Here is a 15,223-nt window from a genome sequence, read left to right as displayed (position 1 = left end):
CCTGCTGGTCCAAGTTAAATGCACTACTTACACTCTGACTGTATACATGAGTTTGTACTTTATTGGGATATTTGATTTGATGGAAGAAAAAGCTGGTTTGAGAGAAAAGTAATGGTTTTAAGCCTTTACTATTTCTTAAAGATCTTGATGCAAGAAAATTCCTTAGGGTGTTGCAGAAAACTAAGGTTTGTCCCTGAAACCTGCCTGCCTGTGAGCTGAAGTTTTTCCTTGCCGTTGGGAGCAACCACAAATGCATGCTGAAGGCCTGGAGGTGGCCTTTCCTTAGTTTTCCTTCCTGACTGATGGCCTTTTGGTAGCATCCTTGTTTGTCGTGTAACATTGCTGTGGGAACAGGGTTGCGAAGGTGTCTTGTTAGAGCAGGACAGCAAGCTGTCTCCCTGTCCCGTTGAGCATTTTGATGTATCAAAAACATTGCCATTCATGTTGAGTTCTAGGATCTTCCCACAGTACCCATCCTGACACATGGGTAGTAAGGATTGAATAATGCTAACAAGCTGTTGCTTTTCAGTTCCATGCATGATTATTGAGATATATGCAATAGTAGGTTGTTTTGGGGGTTTTTGTCTCTGACTTTTGATGGGAAATGTCATTTTTGGACCTGAAAAATCCCAATAAAAGATTTTCTGTAACTTTTTTAAAATCCGCCCCCCCCCCCCCCCCCCAAGGTTTCTGATTATCTCTGGCTATGATTTCCAAAACAAAAGGTGACTCAATTCCATCTTTCTAAATTTCTTACTTTAAATGACTGATGGTTGGGTTTTTCACTTCCATTGGTACAGTTTTTTGAGAGACCTAAAAGAGGCAAATCGAGTTTGAAGTGGTGAGAAATAAAAAGGTTTTAACTTCTTATAAATAAACCATTGCAGTGCTTTGTTCATCTCAGAAAATGAATGCATTGCACATTTCCCGTCAAGTCAGATTTTGTAGTAGTTTCCTTTGGTCAGGAAATAAATGGAGCATCATAAGGGGCACCTAAATGTGGTGCAGAGTGAAGGAAGCCAGCTTTGCTTTTTGCTGATTTTTTGAAGTTCTTTTTTTCAATATTTACATTTCTTTGGGAAATAAAATCATTTCATTATGTTGTTTATAAAATAAGATGAGTCACATTTCTCCAGGCTGAGTACCTTGTTCTCCTAAAGACAGAACTTGTCGTAGAAATATCGATGTTGAAAGGGGACATCTAAGAGAAACATGCCTCTTGCAATCATGTGGCACCAAGAATGTTCTAAGCTGTTGGTGGAATGTATTTGGGGGTGGGAGGCAATAGCAGACTCTCCTAGATGAACGTAAGCCCCATCAGTAGGACAGGAGCTGGTGGGAAAGGTTGTATGTGCAGGCTGTTCTGCCTGCTCTGACCTATGGATCTGTCATGGTATTCTGTGACATTTACCAAAAGCTATGTACAAGGCACAAGAACTAGCATTTTGGATCCCACTGTCGCCCATTTTCATGCCATGTTTGGAGGACCAAAGATGAATTTCAGTTCTGTTGACACTTCTGCAGAAACTCATGTCTCTACTAAGAAAAAAAAAACCACTTTTGGAATATGTGGGAGAAGCACAGGTCCAAGTTTAAAAAAACCAAACCAACCAACCACACAACAAAAAAAACCCAAAACAAACCCAGTATTCTCCCTCTTGGTTATAAAAGGTAGAAGCTGCTTCTACTGTTTTCCTGAGATTTCATTTGTGACGCTGACAGTACAGAGAATGTGGCAGAGCAAATAAACTAATCTTTTCTCATATTTCTACTGTCAAAGAAGCAGTTGGCCTTTCTGAGTTGAAAGTTGTTCCTAGAGAGCATGACTTTTCCTTGATTGTTTGCTGTAAATAACAGCAAGAAATAGTTTAATGAAGGTTCAGTATATAAACACACAATGAAAACCACCCTTAATTTTTCATCTTCTGCCATAGTAACATTCTTAGCCACTTATTATGGAACTTGTTTTTTTTCATCATAGGAAGTTTGATTTCAGACCTTTCCTATTCTTAGCCATTTGTAAGAATTTTGATAGATGCTTTTACAGAAATTTTGTGTCCAGAATGACTTTCAGGACTGAAGCCCACTCTTTTTGAAGTGTAGCTCGTTTAATGCTTTATTGACCCACTTAAAAAAATTGAGATTGTAAGAAAAGCAGTGTAGCTGTTATTTGTAAGTAAAGTTAGACTACATGTGATGCTAAATAGCAGAAGATCCAAAAGTCAAACAGAAAGAACAAAATTATGACTGAGTAATGAGAGGTACAGTGTGTTTTGGGCGTAGAGGGGTTCAGTACAGGAAGCACGCTTTGAAGGGTAGCATAAATGCGGTAGGATTTGCTGAAGAAGCAGTAACACACACACAAAAAGCATTTGGTGACAGGAGAATCCAAGCTGAGAAAACCATATTGTTGAGCTGGAAATGGCACTGCATGTCTTTTAACGTATACATTATCATGCAGTTCTTGGGCACATCCTGGTAAAATTACACATTGGTCCTGAGATGAAACACATCAGAGCCATCCACTTTTTGCAAAAGCAGCTTGCCATGATTATGAATTTGCCATCATCAGAGAAAAGTGAGGGAATGGCATTGCTGCTTTGGTGGATTAATTGTCCAGGAAATGGATGAAATCCCGGTTTCTGGGATTAAGCTGTTCCAGAAGTTGTTGCACATGAATTTTGTTAATTAGCTACATTTTCTGGTCCACGAGCCTGTATAATTTATGGGATTTTTTGTGAAAGGCAGTGTTTCAATTTTAAAATATTGTAGAAATTTATATTTTCCTTGATTTTGAGCTATTTGAACCCCATAACGATCTGCAGGTCCTACTTTTCTCTGTGTTTTGCTTGTAGTAATTTATTTAGGTAGATTTTGTTCTGGAAGATGAAGAGGTTTTCTAATGACACCTGACCATATGATTTTTCTAAGCTGTGCCATAATGAAAAGTTGATGAAATACAGAGATCTGCTGATGAAAGTTTAATCTGAGGATGTATCTGCTAACTCACCTGAGGCAGAAATGTCTTCCGGGAAGCTGTAATCGCTCTCTCCATATCTTCCGCTATTATCCCGATCTCCAGAGTTTCTTTTTTTAACAGTTGTGTGATAAGCAAAGGCTTCATTGGTTTTTTTTTACTTAAGCTGTGTGGTGATTTTGTCTTTCGAGACGTAGCATCCCTTGTTTTCAATTAATCGGTCAGTAAAGTATGTTTGAGCTTAAGAAAGGCTGGAGCGCCTTCGTAAAATCATGAAGAAAAGCAGGTTCCCACAAATTTATGGTTATGCATGTATATGTGTAGACTCTGAGCTCCTATGTTTGGTCTGTATAGATGGGCATTAAAGGAAAACAAATGTACTGTATCTGTCCAACCTTTTGGCAGACTTGGTTTCTTCGGTAATACCATGTGCTTTTTAAAAGTAAATTCCACTGTACTCTACAAATCTTCCTCTACTGCTGTACTGACAACAGAGCCGTGACGATTCATTTAGTATTATTTGTAAATAAGAAAAGTCCTCGCTCTTGCTTAAATACTGATTTCAGTATCAGTAGGGTCATTGTCACGTGGACGATATGTGGTATCACAGGCATATCAGGGAATAATTGTCAGTGCCGTGTTTGCTTCTTAACAAGCCACCCGTGACGTGTTTTTTTCTGGGCTTTAGAAGCATGTTGGAAAATATTAGCCTACTGAAGCTATACAAGGGTTGTTCTTTTTTCTTGAGAGCTGCAGGACTGTACATTAATCATTCCTCAGGTTGGGTTTTGTCTCTCCTTCTTGACTGCTGGTGCATGCCCTTTGCTTTCTGAGCAGCTTGCTAACAAGGTCGAGAGAAAAGGTAATGGCCCATCAATTTTGTGAAAGAGTTTCCATTAGCAGATTTCCCTGAATCCTCCTTTATCTTCATTGCTGTTCCTCCAATCCAAAGTCTACCTCAACTTTTAAAACCTCTATGGGGCTTCTAATTGCCTGCAAGATCAGTTTTTTCTCTCCTGGTGTCTCCATACAACAGCAGTCTATTCCAGCTGCAAAATTCAGGGGTTAGGTGACCAGGAGGGCTGCAGGTGGGTTCAAGAGACAGCTTTGATGGGACTGAATATGGAACTAGTTACTGGGTGGTGTGGGTATGTGGCATGTTGGGCAAAACATATAGCATGTGTCTTTGTTCATCCACCGGCTTTGTCACCTCATAGTGCAGGTTTTTCTCTACAGTCCATGTGTTTCCCTGGCAGGATGGGGGGGGGAGCACAGTTGCTCTTGGTTGTTAAATGACAGAGGGGCAGATTCTCTGGTACTAGGGCTTTCTGATCGTAGGCTCTCTGCCTAGACAGTGTGAAAGCATTCTGCTCCCTCCTCTGCCCTAATAATGCCCATTTTGTCAGGTGGTGGTGGTGAGGATCTCTGCATCTGCGTGGATGTCCGTTGCCCTGATGCTCTGAACTGCTGCTGGTTTTCTGCTGCAGTTGGTATTAGGGAATAAAATGAGGCTGGGAATCAAAAAGGGGAGGAGGGCGGAGAGGACCACTGGATTAAAGAAAGTAGGACACCAAAGATGAGGCTCAAGCTGCCTCAGAAAGGGGGAGCAGCTAAATGAATAGACACCCCAAGTTAGATGGACATAATCCTGTAAGGCTGGAAGAGAAGAAAGTCCCAACAACAAAACAGAAATGACCTGAGCTCTGTTATCTCAGGAGGTGCTAGGGCAGGAGCTGAGAAAACTACTGGGGTGACATGAGTGAGAAAATGGGACACATCTGTAGAAAATGAGGAGGAAATGGTGTAAAGTGATGGCTGAGATTCTTCAGAATACGGTGAATTAAAAATGGTATCCCGTTTTGCTGTTTCAACAGCTAAATAAAAATGGCCTGGTTTGAGGTGTTTAACACCTACGCTGTGCACTATGCTGTGTGCCGCAGGATCTCTGTATATTCAGTATCTTTGAAAATTAGATGTCTAAATACAGATTTAGGAACCTTTCTCTAGACACCTGGAATTGGAAATTTTCACTTGTGCGACAACTGCTGCTGTAGGTTTCATGTTTTCTTTTTAAGTTTTGAGCGTGTGTCAAGCTAGGAGGGATAGTGACGTGGCTGGGTGAGAACTGGTTTGTTAGAGGACAGAGAGGGGGTGGTGGGGAGTGTGGAAGCTGTGCTGCAGGTCAGGTGCCTGTCTCGGCGCTGCGGTCTGTATTTCCTAGCTGAGACTATGTAGTTACAGATACTGTCTGGCTTGAGCTCCAGTGCATGCCTGTCATAAGGACATGAGATTTTAGGAGGGATACCTTTCCTTGATTAGACAGTTAAAAGCTAAGATAAGTATCGACAATATATACAAGTTTAGTGCGGTTGGGATATCCCGGTGTATCTGTAATTTATCATTCGTCTTTTCAGAAAATATTTTGTGTACAAGTAGCGCAGCATCAGGCTTCAGTGATGTAGTGTGGCTTGTAATAAACTGCATCGTTCAGGGAGGTCTTTCTGGATTGCCTTCCCTTTGAGGCGATGATTGAATGTGCTCTGAGATGGAGTCTTTCTCTGATTCTGTGAGAGAAGCTTATCAAGCTGTACAAGATAATGAATAATAAACTTTCTCTTCTGCATTAGAGACATGGTCAAGAGAAGCAGAAAATAAATTAAAACTGAGATGGTGTTTGCACCTGCTCTTCTGAAAAGATAACACCCTTCAAAGAAGGTGTAATTCCAGCTGAACTCTTCAAATTCTGAGACTCCATTAATCAATATTGCCTATTCCCCTTGGTCCCAGTAACCTTGGAATAGGGACAAAACATACAGTGATGAATCATGTAAATGGGGCATAGGTGAGGGATTACACTGAAGGAAGAGGATTTTACAGGCTTTTCTGATCCGTATTCTTAGCTGGCTTGGGGTTTTTTGGGTAATCTTTTGCTTTCTCCTCTTCCCTAAGCCAACTGCGAATGAATATCCTTTTCTGTATGATTTGGTAGCATTTTCCCTTCTCACTAAGAAATGGTTTAGGTGATTATTTATAAAAACTTTCCATTTATATAAGGCTTGACGTTACTGTTTGCAAGTGCAGCGCATTCTAGGAGGGGGTAATGAAACAGTACAGCTGTGACGGGAAATCTAGTCAAGCTTACAGAATGAATGTGTTTTCAAGCAAATGTAGTTAAGTGGGTGCAAAAAGCGGTACATGTGCATTCTTACTTTGATTAATGAAACTGGTTTATTTTAGGTTCAGGATTTAACATGAGAGACACGCTAGACTGAAGACGTGTTGAAATAGGCCCATATTAACTTGAAATAAACACCCACAGTTTTGCACCCACAAATGGTTTTGTATCAGTAGTGGCTTCAACTGTGTTAGGGTAACATTACTGTGTCCTTTCTGCCTGGTGCCACTAATGAGATCAAAAATGATTACATGTGACAGTGAGGAATTTTTCTGTGTTACAGATGAGGCTTGTGAGCAGCTCAGGTACTTACAAATGGTGGATTCACCCTTTGATAGCAGCTGAGAAAAAAGGATACGCTTAGGGAGAATTTTGGCCATGGAGCTATAGATACTTGGTAATCTTCGAAAAGCTTGAATGCAGAAACAGCACTTGAGAAGCATAGTACCAGTAGATTAGCACGAGTGCAGAGCAATCTCACAGAGCAAGGGAATTGGGACAAACACAGAAAAGGAGAATTGTAAGGATTTATGTGGGCAGGAAAACAAGACAGGAACAGAGAAGCCTGTGAAGGAGAGTTCAGGGTAGTGCTGAGGCATCTGCTTGTAAAGAAGTGGGAAAAGTGAGAGGAGGCTTCCCTTCTTGTTAGGAAAAACAACCCAACAACCGTTTAGAATGTGTCACTTGTTCTGCTAGTGGCTTGAGCGTGACAATGAGTGTTTAGTCACCTTAAACACAATTCTGTTGAAATATTTTATTGTAGAGTGTCTTTACTATTATATATTGTTCTTCAGAAAATAATGGAAAATACTGCATATAATTTCATTTGGGAATTGTATCTAGTTTTTCTTCTGGGAGGCAGGCTTTTTCAATAGCATTTGGAATTGTTCAGCTGTAAAACTTCCAGTTAAGACAAGTGATATGTCTAAACCTGGACTACAAATAACCACTGTGATGTAATCAGGTTGTCTCGATTAATAAAAAAAGATGGCATATTGACTGAATCCCTGGCTTAAAGTCTTTATACAAATTTGTGCTAGAAAATCTCTGCGTGTTCGCTATGATTCTAGCTGTGAAACGCTTTAGAATACAGCCAGGGTGATCACTGAACCTAAGTGACTATTGCATAAGTCCCTTGAGAATAGCTTGAGCCACCTGTGAAAGTGTCTGTGGCCCAGAAGAGCTATTGACTGCCAGCTTGGGGTGGCAATCTGATGCTTTCTTCTATTATTCTAACTGTATGTTAATCAAGCAGATAACGATATCCAGGCTGGATTCCAATAGTTAAACGCTGCTTTAACTCCTTGGCAATGCAGTGATGCAAGTGATGCAAAAACAGCTGTTCTCTGGCTTCCTAGCTGTGGACAGAAAACATCTCGCAGGCTGTCTGCAGCCCTCCTTGTTTTCAACACCCAGTTAGAAGCTTTGGTCTTAAGTGATGATCAAAGGTGGTTTAAACTTACTTACTTTGCCTGGTCATGCACTTGGGTGCGTACACAGTCTGTTACTTCCTGTCAACAGAAGCTATGCTAACCAAAAATTTATCCTCCTTCCCAAACCAGAGTCGACTGAAGGCACCTGCCTTTCTTTCACGCCTTCATCTTCAGCAGCACTAAAGTTAGACACTTAGTAACACATCACTCAGATAATGTGTCAGCAGCAGGGACTGGGTATAGAGGAAGCCACCTATGGACTAAATTTTCACAACAGAATTAGTCTTTGACAGCCTTATGAAAGCTGTCAAATAATATCAATTCAGTAACACTTTTCTTAAAAAAAAACCCACACCACAAAAAACTTTACTGTGTTCTTGCATTCTCAAGACCTAGTCTAGTCTAAGATCTCTATAGCAGATGAGAGAAAACCAAATTAGTCCACTAGTGATTTCACTTTGCTAGTCTAATGTATATTGAAGCTGTGCAGTTAATAGTAAGGTAGGCATACAAAAAAACTTTCTCAGGAGAAAAGCCACAGGTTGCATAGACCACTGAAGAAGAAAGCAGTGTTTTAAGAAAAATTGTGTTAAGAATACTTAGAAGCACCGTGCTGGCCGAGATGTTCGGTACCAGCTCTTTGTTACCTTGATTATAGTGTGTTTCTATGAGCAGTAATAGAGTTTTCTGTCATGTGGTGGCTTACTTGAAAAGGTCAGCCTTCTCCAAGACATGTATTTACTATGCTTACTGTTTTCTATTGTAGGCAAAAATCTGACTTCCTAAAAATTGTTCTGTATCAGGAAAATAATTTCTGAAAAATAATTCAGAGGAGAAAATTTACTGTGCAGTGGAAAGAGTTTCATTCAGTTATCTGTGTTACACTGCTTAATGAAATGTGGGACATCTACAGCTTTCAAATACAGCAAATTAAAAAAGAGAAGTACAGAAAATGACCTGTCTAGCTCTGCTTCCTGTCCAAACTGTTTATGCCTGTACTGTACCGGTGGATTAGAGAGAAGCAGGATGCTTCTGTATATGCCTTTACTGTGTAAATATTTATATCCACCTACATAAGTACACTTTTCATGTTTGCATTGGTGTTACACTCCTGATATCAAGGGAACTCATGACTTTTCTACGTGTTTGTAGACCATTGAAGGTCTTCTGGAATTTGGTGTGCTATAGTAAAATAAGGTCCAAATTTTGTCCTGTGTCTCTTAAGTACAGTCACAAACTTGACCGAACTGCACTAGTATAATAATTTGGAATTTGCCTCTCAAATATAAGAGGATGCTCTTGCTATCAACCTACCACTTCAATTATTAAATGTCACATCTGCCTCGGGATGCTTTGTTATGTGTGCTACTAGCTGATTGTAATTCAAATATTTATATGTGGTACATCTTGATGTAAATCATAACATACACTGTCTTATCCCAGGCATGTATTTAGAAAGCATTTTCATTTTAGGTTTTTAATTCTGAGAATGGTATGTTGGCCTCTCCTGACATGGGCTCCCCCAGGGAAAAAGGTTTTGTCAGTGGTATTTGGCACGATTTGCCCTCTGGCAATGGAGGTAGATCACCTACTAAAGTCTCTTTGATACATCCAGATTGATTAGCAGAAACTTGAACACTAATTTGAGCAAGCTGAAAGATTTTTTTTCCTAACAGATAATTAAAGTATCTTAAACATTTAGGTGTTTTTGACTGACTGACTTGTTTTGGTATTTAGAAACTGTTACATGAACATCTGGTTTTTTGAGAAGAAAATTGTGCTTAATGACATTGAAAAAAATCTGTACGCGTTATATCTCTTGTGGTGATGGTCTGGTTCACATAAATGCTGTTCATCTTAATGCCATAAAAATAATTTCAATTTATAATTTGAATGATGCATTAAACATTGACATTCTAGAGACAATTGAGTGTCATATTTTACTGCTTGAAGTTCCCATCTCCCCACCTTGATTAATTTGAAAGCTAGCTTGTTGTACGCTTGTGGGCCCCCTGAGTCTGACCAAATTCCCCTTAAAATTGATGGGAGGTTTTTTATTACTTCAGTATGAGTTGGTTTAGTGTATAACTTACAGATGTGGAAAACCAGGATACTGTTCAGCAAAATCGGTGTAATACCTCTGGGAGTGCCAGGATGGTGTAAATGCTATTTCTCTAGCAGGACTGGGGGTTCTTGTAGAAGAACAAAATAGCAGGTGGAAAAGTAAGGAGCCTGCTATGAATCTTAGAAGATCAAAGTATGAAAAGTATGAAAGAGTTTGAGGTCTGCAAGGTCAGGCAAGGTGGCTGGCCTTAGTATTTGACCAGGTATTCTGGTGATCTTACGTTTAACATCAGTGAAGTAAGTGAATCTTTCTACTTCAGACAAGAACAAGAAAGCCAGCTTGCCTGTGTTCAGGGATACCTGTTATTGACATGTGGCAGTGTTTGGGATGATGCTGTATTTGTCAAGAAAATCCAGAAAGAGGAACTGTGGATTACTCACGGGAAAGCTTTTCAGCAGCTCAGACTGGAAGGGACCACCTGGATCCTTATGGCCTGTCCTCTGCAATTGCAGACAATCTCATAGCAGTTAAGGTCCTTCTTTTGGTAGGGTGATCGCAGGTGTGGTTCAGTTTGCTAAGGTCGTATTGAATTGCTTTTGCTCTGTAGTTGTGTATCATCAGTCTTTCTTCATTGATTAAGTAGTATAAACTTCACGTGCGTATCTCCAACAATGTAGATACATGTTTAAAATAAAAAGCACCCGCATCCACAAGAAAACAGATGCACTATGATTTATTTATTTGTTTGTTTGTTTATTTTTCTTTTTAGGGGGATACTTGTGTATTTTATTAGGAAAATTGTTTTTCATCTCTGCTTTTGCTCAGCTGCCATCAGGAACATAATGATTAGACAAAGCAAACTGAGCAATTGCTCTTGCCCTCTATTAATTTATGAAGTACATATGTGGCTTCAAGGGCCTTAGTTTAAAAATCAAACAAAGCTCTTCTGAAATACTGCCAACCCAGGCATTCATAAATGGTATATTAATTTTGTCACTTTTGAGCCTTTAGGATTCAAGGTAGTATTTCAAACTTTTTTCATCCATCCGTCGATGCTGGGTACTTGTTTACTGGTGTGTATGGAGATTCTCATATACCTGCCTGAATCCAGGATTTAAACTTTTATGAAATATTCCCTCACTCGTCCCTCACCTTCTCCTCTCTCTTTGTGAAAATAATACAGGATTTCAGATAAGTTAGAAGGTTTGGCACTGCTGTTGCTGCTTATAATTTGTGAGGAAAGTAGATGATCAAAACGATGGGAGGTTTTAAGCTTCTAGGTTGTCAAAGATTGAACAAAATTTTGTTGTACTCTTGAGTTTTGCTAAAAGGACTAATTTTTTGTTTCCTGGAAGTGTCAAAATATTTTGCTTCACGATAAGATGGATGCCTCAGATCAGCGAAAGGCAGGGCAAGCTTGGGAAATGCTGTTTCTCTTCTTGTAGGGCAGAAGTGGACCTTGTGAGTGCTGCAGGTGCAGAGGCTGAGGTGCAAACCTGCTTCTGCTTTTATCTCAGGGGTAGGACTACAAGGCTACAGGTCTGCAAGTGTGAGCCAGCAGCTGCTAGGGGTAATCACCTCTCTCGCTACCTGCAAAAATACACTCTTGGCCTCACAACATGAATTTGTTGCTCTAATATGATTTTCCTTTGTTCAAACTGAAATAAACTGCAACCTGAATCCAGGTTCCTTTCTTACCAAGTTACTTGCTTTTTTCCTCAGCATTTTTTGTATGTAAACCCCTTGGATCCAGTCCTTGCACACACTCAGGGTGAGTATGAGGATCTCAGTGGCTGATAGTGGTTTTGTTTCTTTAGTCCAGCCATTTGGTATTTTGCTCTAAGGTAAAGAGCTTCTGGATTTCATTTACTGGGTTGCCCTGCTGTTCACCGGCAGTTTAACCAGAAAATTGGGCACATGATCACTGCCGAGTGTGTGGAGATGTCCCTGGATTCTTTGTGGTGCTAAATACCCACTCCCTGATGATGAGCTTGGCTGGACGTGGTCCCCAGTGAGGGACACAGGCTGCGGGGACACAGCCCAGCTGGGGACCCATGAGAGGGCAGCACCTGACAGCTGGGAGAGGCTGGAGCAACACCTGTTGCATTTATACACCAGGCATGCCCCCAAAGACTCCTGTGGGTTTGAATTTGGCACTTTTGGCAGCGCAGGAGTTGAATTTGTCAGGTCTTTGTGAGCTTAGAGCTCTCCTGGGGCAGTTTTCACCTTGCCAGGGCAGGCAGGCTGCTTGTGACATTTCTGTCAGTGTAAATTTGACCCATTACCTGCTGCAAGTGCACTTCTTTTGCACCCTGTAGGTGAACTGCAATACAGAGATCCCTCTGGGCTAGTGATTTGGCTGCAAGCTCACGGCACTGACTCGGTGGAGTGTTTGTGCTGGAAATTTTTTCACGTGTTTTATGGTAGCAGTTGTTGCTGGGGAGAGCCTGTCAGCCAAACACGGCAGCCAGTGCCAAGTGCTGCAACTTCCATGACAGGTCTCAAAAGTGAAGTTATTAATGATTGTTCTTTAAGACACGGAATTGTGAAAGAAGACTTATGTGTCAATTTCACCTTTCATTTTCAGAATACGTATATTTGGCCAAGTAAATGCGAAGGAATCAGAAGTCAGACACCACCAGCCCCCAAAGCCTATACCTAAAATTTTAAATTCGTGTTTGAATTCACATTTTTGGGTGAGATGGAGGATTGGTAAAGCTAAGTTCTGCCAGAACAACCGCCACAAGGATCAGCTGTAGTTACTAAGCAAATTGGTGCACAAACAACGGGAAGTTGTATTGGGCCCAAATTGTTTTTCAGTTTCAGACACTGCTGGCCAGCCAAGCATTGGGAGATTTCCTTGTTGCTGGTGGCAGAAGTAAGTCTGTTTCCCTCTTCAGACACAGCAACTAGAAGCAACAAATTTAGAGGGGCAGAGAGTGTTGAGGCAAGGGAAAGGGAAGCTGAAATTCTTTTGACACCAGGGCAAGTTATTTCTCAACAACGGAGCCAGCATGTTTGTACCTAGCCATGCCATTAGTGAAAGGTGCATAGACAGTATGACATCTGACATGGACCAAAATATCAAAACTAACACAGGATTAGAATTTACTCCCAGTTTGTTTACTGGATAGCCAGCTAAAAACTCAAAGACTGGGACGTAGTTTGAATTATACTTATTTTTACAGTTACCAAAGTTCTGCTGAATCTCTTTTCTTGTGCTGAAGAGAGGTTCAGGGAAGAGTGATTCTCTCCAACAAACTGTTCCAGCATATTAAAAAGGCAAAGTCTGGCTTCTCTCCTTAGAAGCCTTTTAAGTTGGAGTCTGGCATTGTTCTCATGAGTGCTGTTGTTTGGCCAGCTGGAAGGCTACCATATCCTGTTGTATGCTACTTGCTGAGAATAACAGAAAACAGCAATGGTGAGGGTAGTTGTCATAGTTATCAGATCAATTCTGCCTTCATTTGCGACTTTAAATAAATTATGTTGAATGGATATTGGAACCTGGATTTAAAATGTAGTGCATGTATATTTTACTGCATTTAACCAGTTGCAAGAGCTATTTTGCTTGTCCATAAAAATGCCCCTTTCTTTCCCCACATGTGAGTTCCATATTTGCGTCAAGACTTCCAAGAACTTACTTGTTTGCTTCAGTGCAAAAGTAATTACATGGCCTTAAATTCTTCTTAGCACTGGGCATCCAGCACATCCAAGAAAGAAGGAGTTGGATCTGTTTCTTCTTAGGCAGCATCAACAGATTTGTTTGTTAAATTCCAACCTGTTACTCCCATGGAAATCGGCAGAAAGCTTTCAGGACGGCACAGGTTGTCGCTTGAGCGTTAACTGGCCCTGCCAAGCCTTGATGTTGATACACAGGAGGGAAGGAAGGAAGGAACCTCACTAGACTTTCAGGGTGTATTTAGGCAGTGAACAAACATCCTGCTTCCAATGCATCTGTGCGGCTCAAAGAAGTGACTGCCAGAAAACTGCCCTTAACTGCTTTTTGCCCTCTCACATCTGCTGGTGGAAATACCCATGGTCACATTCCATGCCCTGCTTTCACGCACGTTGAGCTCAGCTAGTTTAAAGAGGCTAGTTGGTGGGCGTTTGCCATATTGGCTCATTTTCCTTGAAGGGGGCAGGCAGGCTGTGATGCCACAAGCAGCTCTGCTGGCTCATTTGAAGGGGCAGGTCCCTTGGATGGAGAAGTGTAACATGCAGGGTGGTGACCTGTGTCCTCGCGCCATTGTGGCCATTCCCTGGTCAGAGTTTGCCTCCCCCCAGTCCTCCCCTGCATCCAGGAGTGATGTGCAGTGCTGTGGGTAGCTGTGAAAGCTGAATGCCACAGAATGGGGTTTAAGCCCTGCCACCTTTTGAGTGCAGTCCCTGGGAAAGCAGGCCTTAATTATTGCTGGTTGAGGATGTCTGATGGGGAGTTCCGCTGAATAAAAACGGGAGCCTCAGGAGCATTGTGTTTACTGTCACCTGCAGTGCAAGCAACACCTCTAAATTAGATTTACTGTTATTGCATGTGCCAGTTCTGGAAAATCAAATTATTTGGTGTGTTTGTTTTTACAGCTCAAGGATAAATCTCACTTCTAGCATAAGCAGGTGTAATCTCATTGAAATAAATGCAGTTGTACTTCTGTCTGAATTACTGAATTTGGCTGTAAATCTTTTGTGCCTTTTAAAAAGACTGTTGCATTCAGTTCAGAGCCAGGCTATGAAAGCTTTGTGCTGGTTTTGGAAAATCAGGAGGGGAAGACTCCCTGTGCACTTCAGCTTTCCCCGAAAGATTGCTTCAGTCACAGCAGATTAATCTTGGAAGTTTACAGGCTAGAAACACAAGGCACAGCAGTGAAGGTTTGTTAACGGGGGAGGAGAGGGGCCTCTTCTGCGGGTCAGAGTGCAGGGAGCACACAAATGGTAAAAGCAGTGGGAAGGGAGGGAAAGACACACCCCTATGGAGCGGTGCCTTCCAGGGAGAAGCACCCACTCGCTCACAGCTGGAGCCGGCAAACACAAGCGTGCACAGTCCGTAAGCGGGGTAGGAGCTGACATGACGTGCTTCAACTCGATGCAAAATGAATGAGCTGCTGTCCTCGGGGGTATTCGCCCCCCGTAGTTGAAGTGCAAGTACACGGCTGCATTAAGTGCACTTTGCATCATCTGATGCCTAGATACACGCTAACGGAGCTGGGGACCAGGCAGAGCATTGAGTTGCGTGTTTGTTTATGACGTGCGTGGCATTAAATTCCTGCTTGCTGCAACAAAAAGGTAAGAAACTTAAAAAGTGACAAGAAAAAAAAATCAGCCTCACCCCCCACCCCCACCCCACCCCCGCCCCAGACAAGTCTCACTTTAGGAGTAGCCTTTGTCTCGAGCTGTATTTTCAAAGCTGTGGTACATTAGTCTAAAGCTTCTGTGTGGATGCCTGCAAGGCAAATTGCAGCTCCTAGTGTGACAAAGGCAAGTCAGATTTCTTTTCTCCGAGAACTGACACTTAACAACCTTCCGGAGAGCACTGTAGCAGAAATGCTGGACCAAGCGGTAAGGATTTGATGTTGTTATCC

The 15,223-nt window shown here is 41.6% G+C and overlaps 1 protein-coding gene across 1 annotated transcript in view; it reads left to right on the top strand.

The window, feature by feature from the left end:
- Positions 1-15,223, top strand: part of APBB2 (amyloid beta precursor protein binding family B member 2) — a 150,940-nt gene that overhangs the window by 110,918 nt on the left and 24,799 nt on the right. The window lies entirely within an intron of this gene.

This window comes from Falco punctatus (assembly GCF_963210335.1).
Source record: "Falco punctatus genome assembly, chromosome: 1".
In the NCBI taxonomy this organism is placed as follows: Eukaryota; Metazoa; Chordata; class Aves; order Falconiformes; family Falconidae; genus Falco; species Falco punctatus.
The sequence above is the reverse complement of the archived record's forward strand: the minus strand, read 5'-3'. Positions and strand labels throughout refer to the sequence as shown.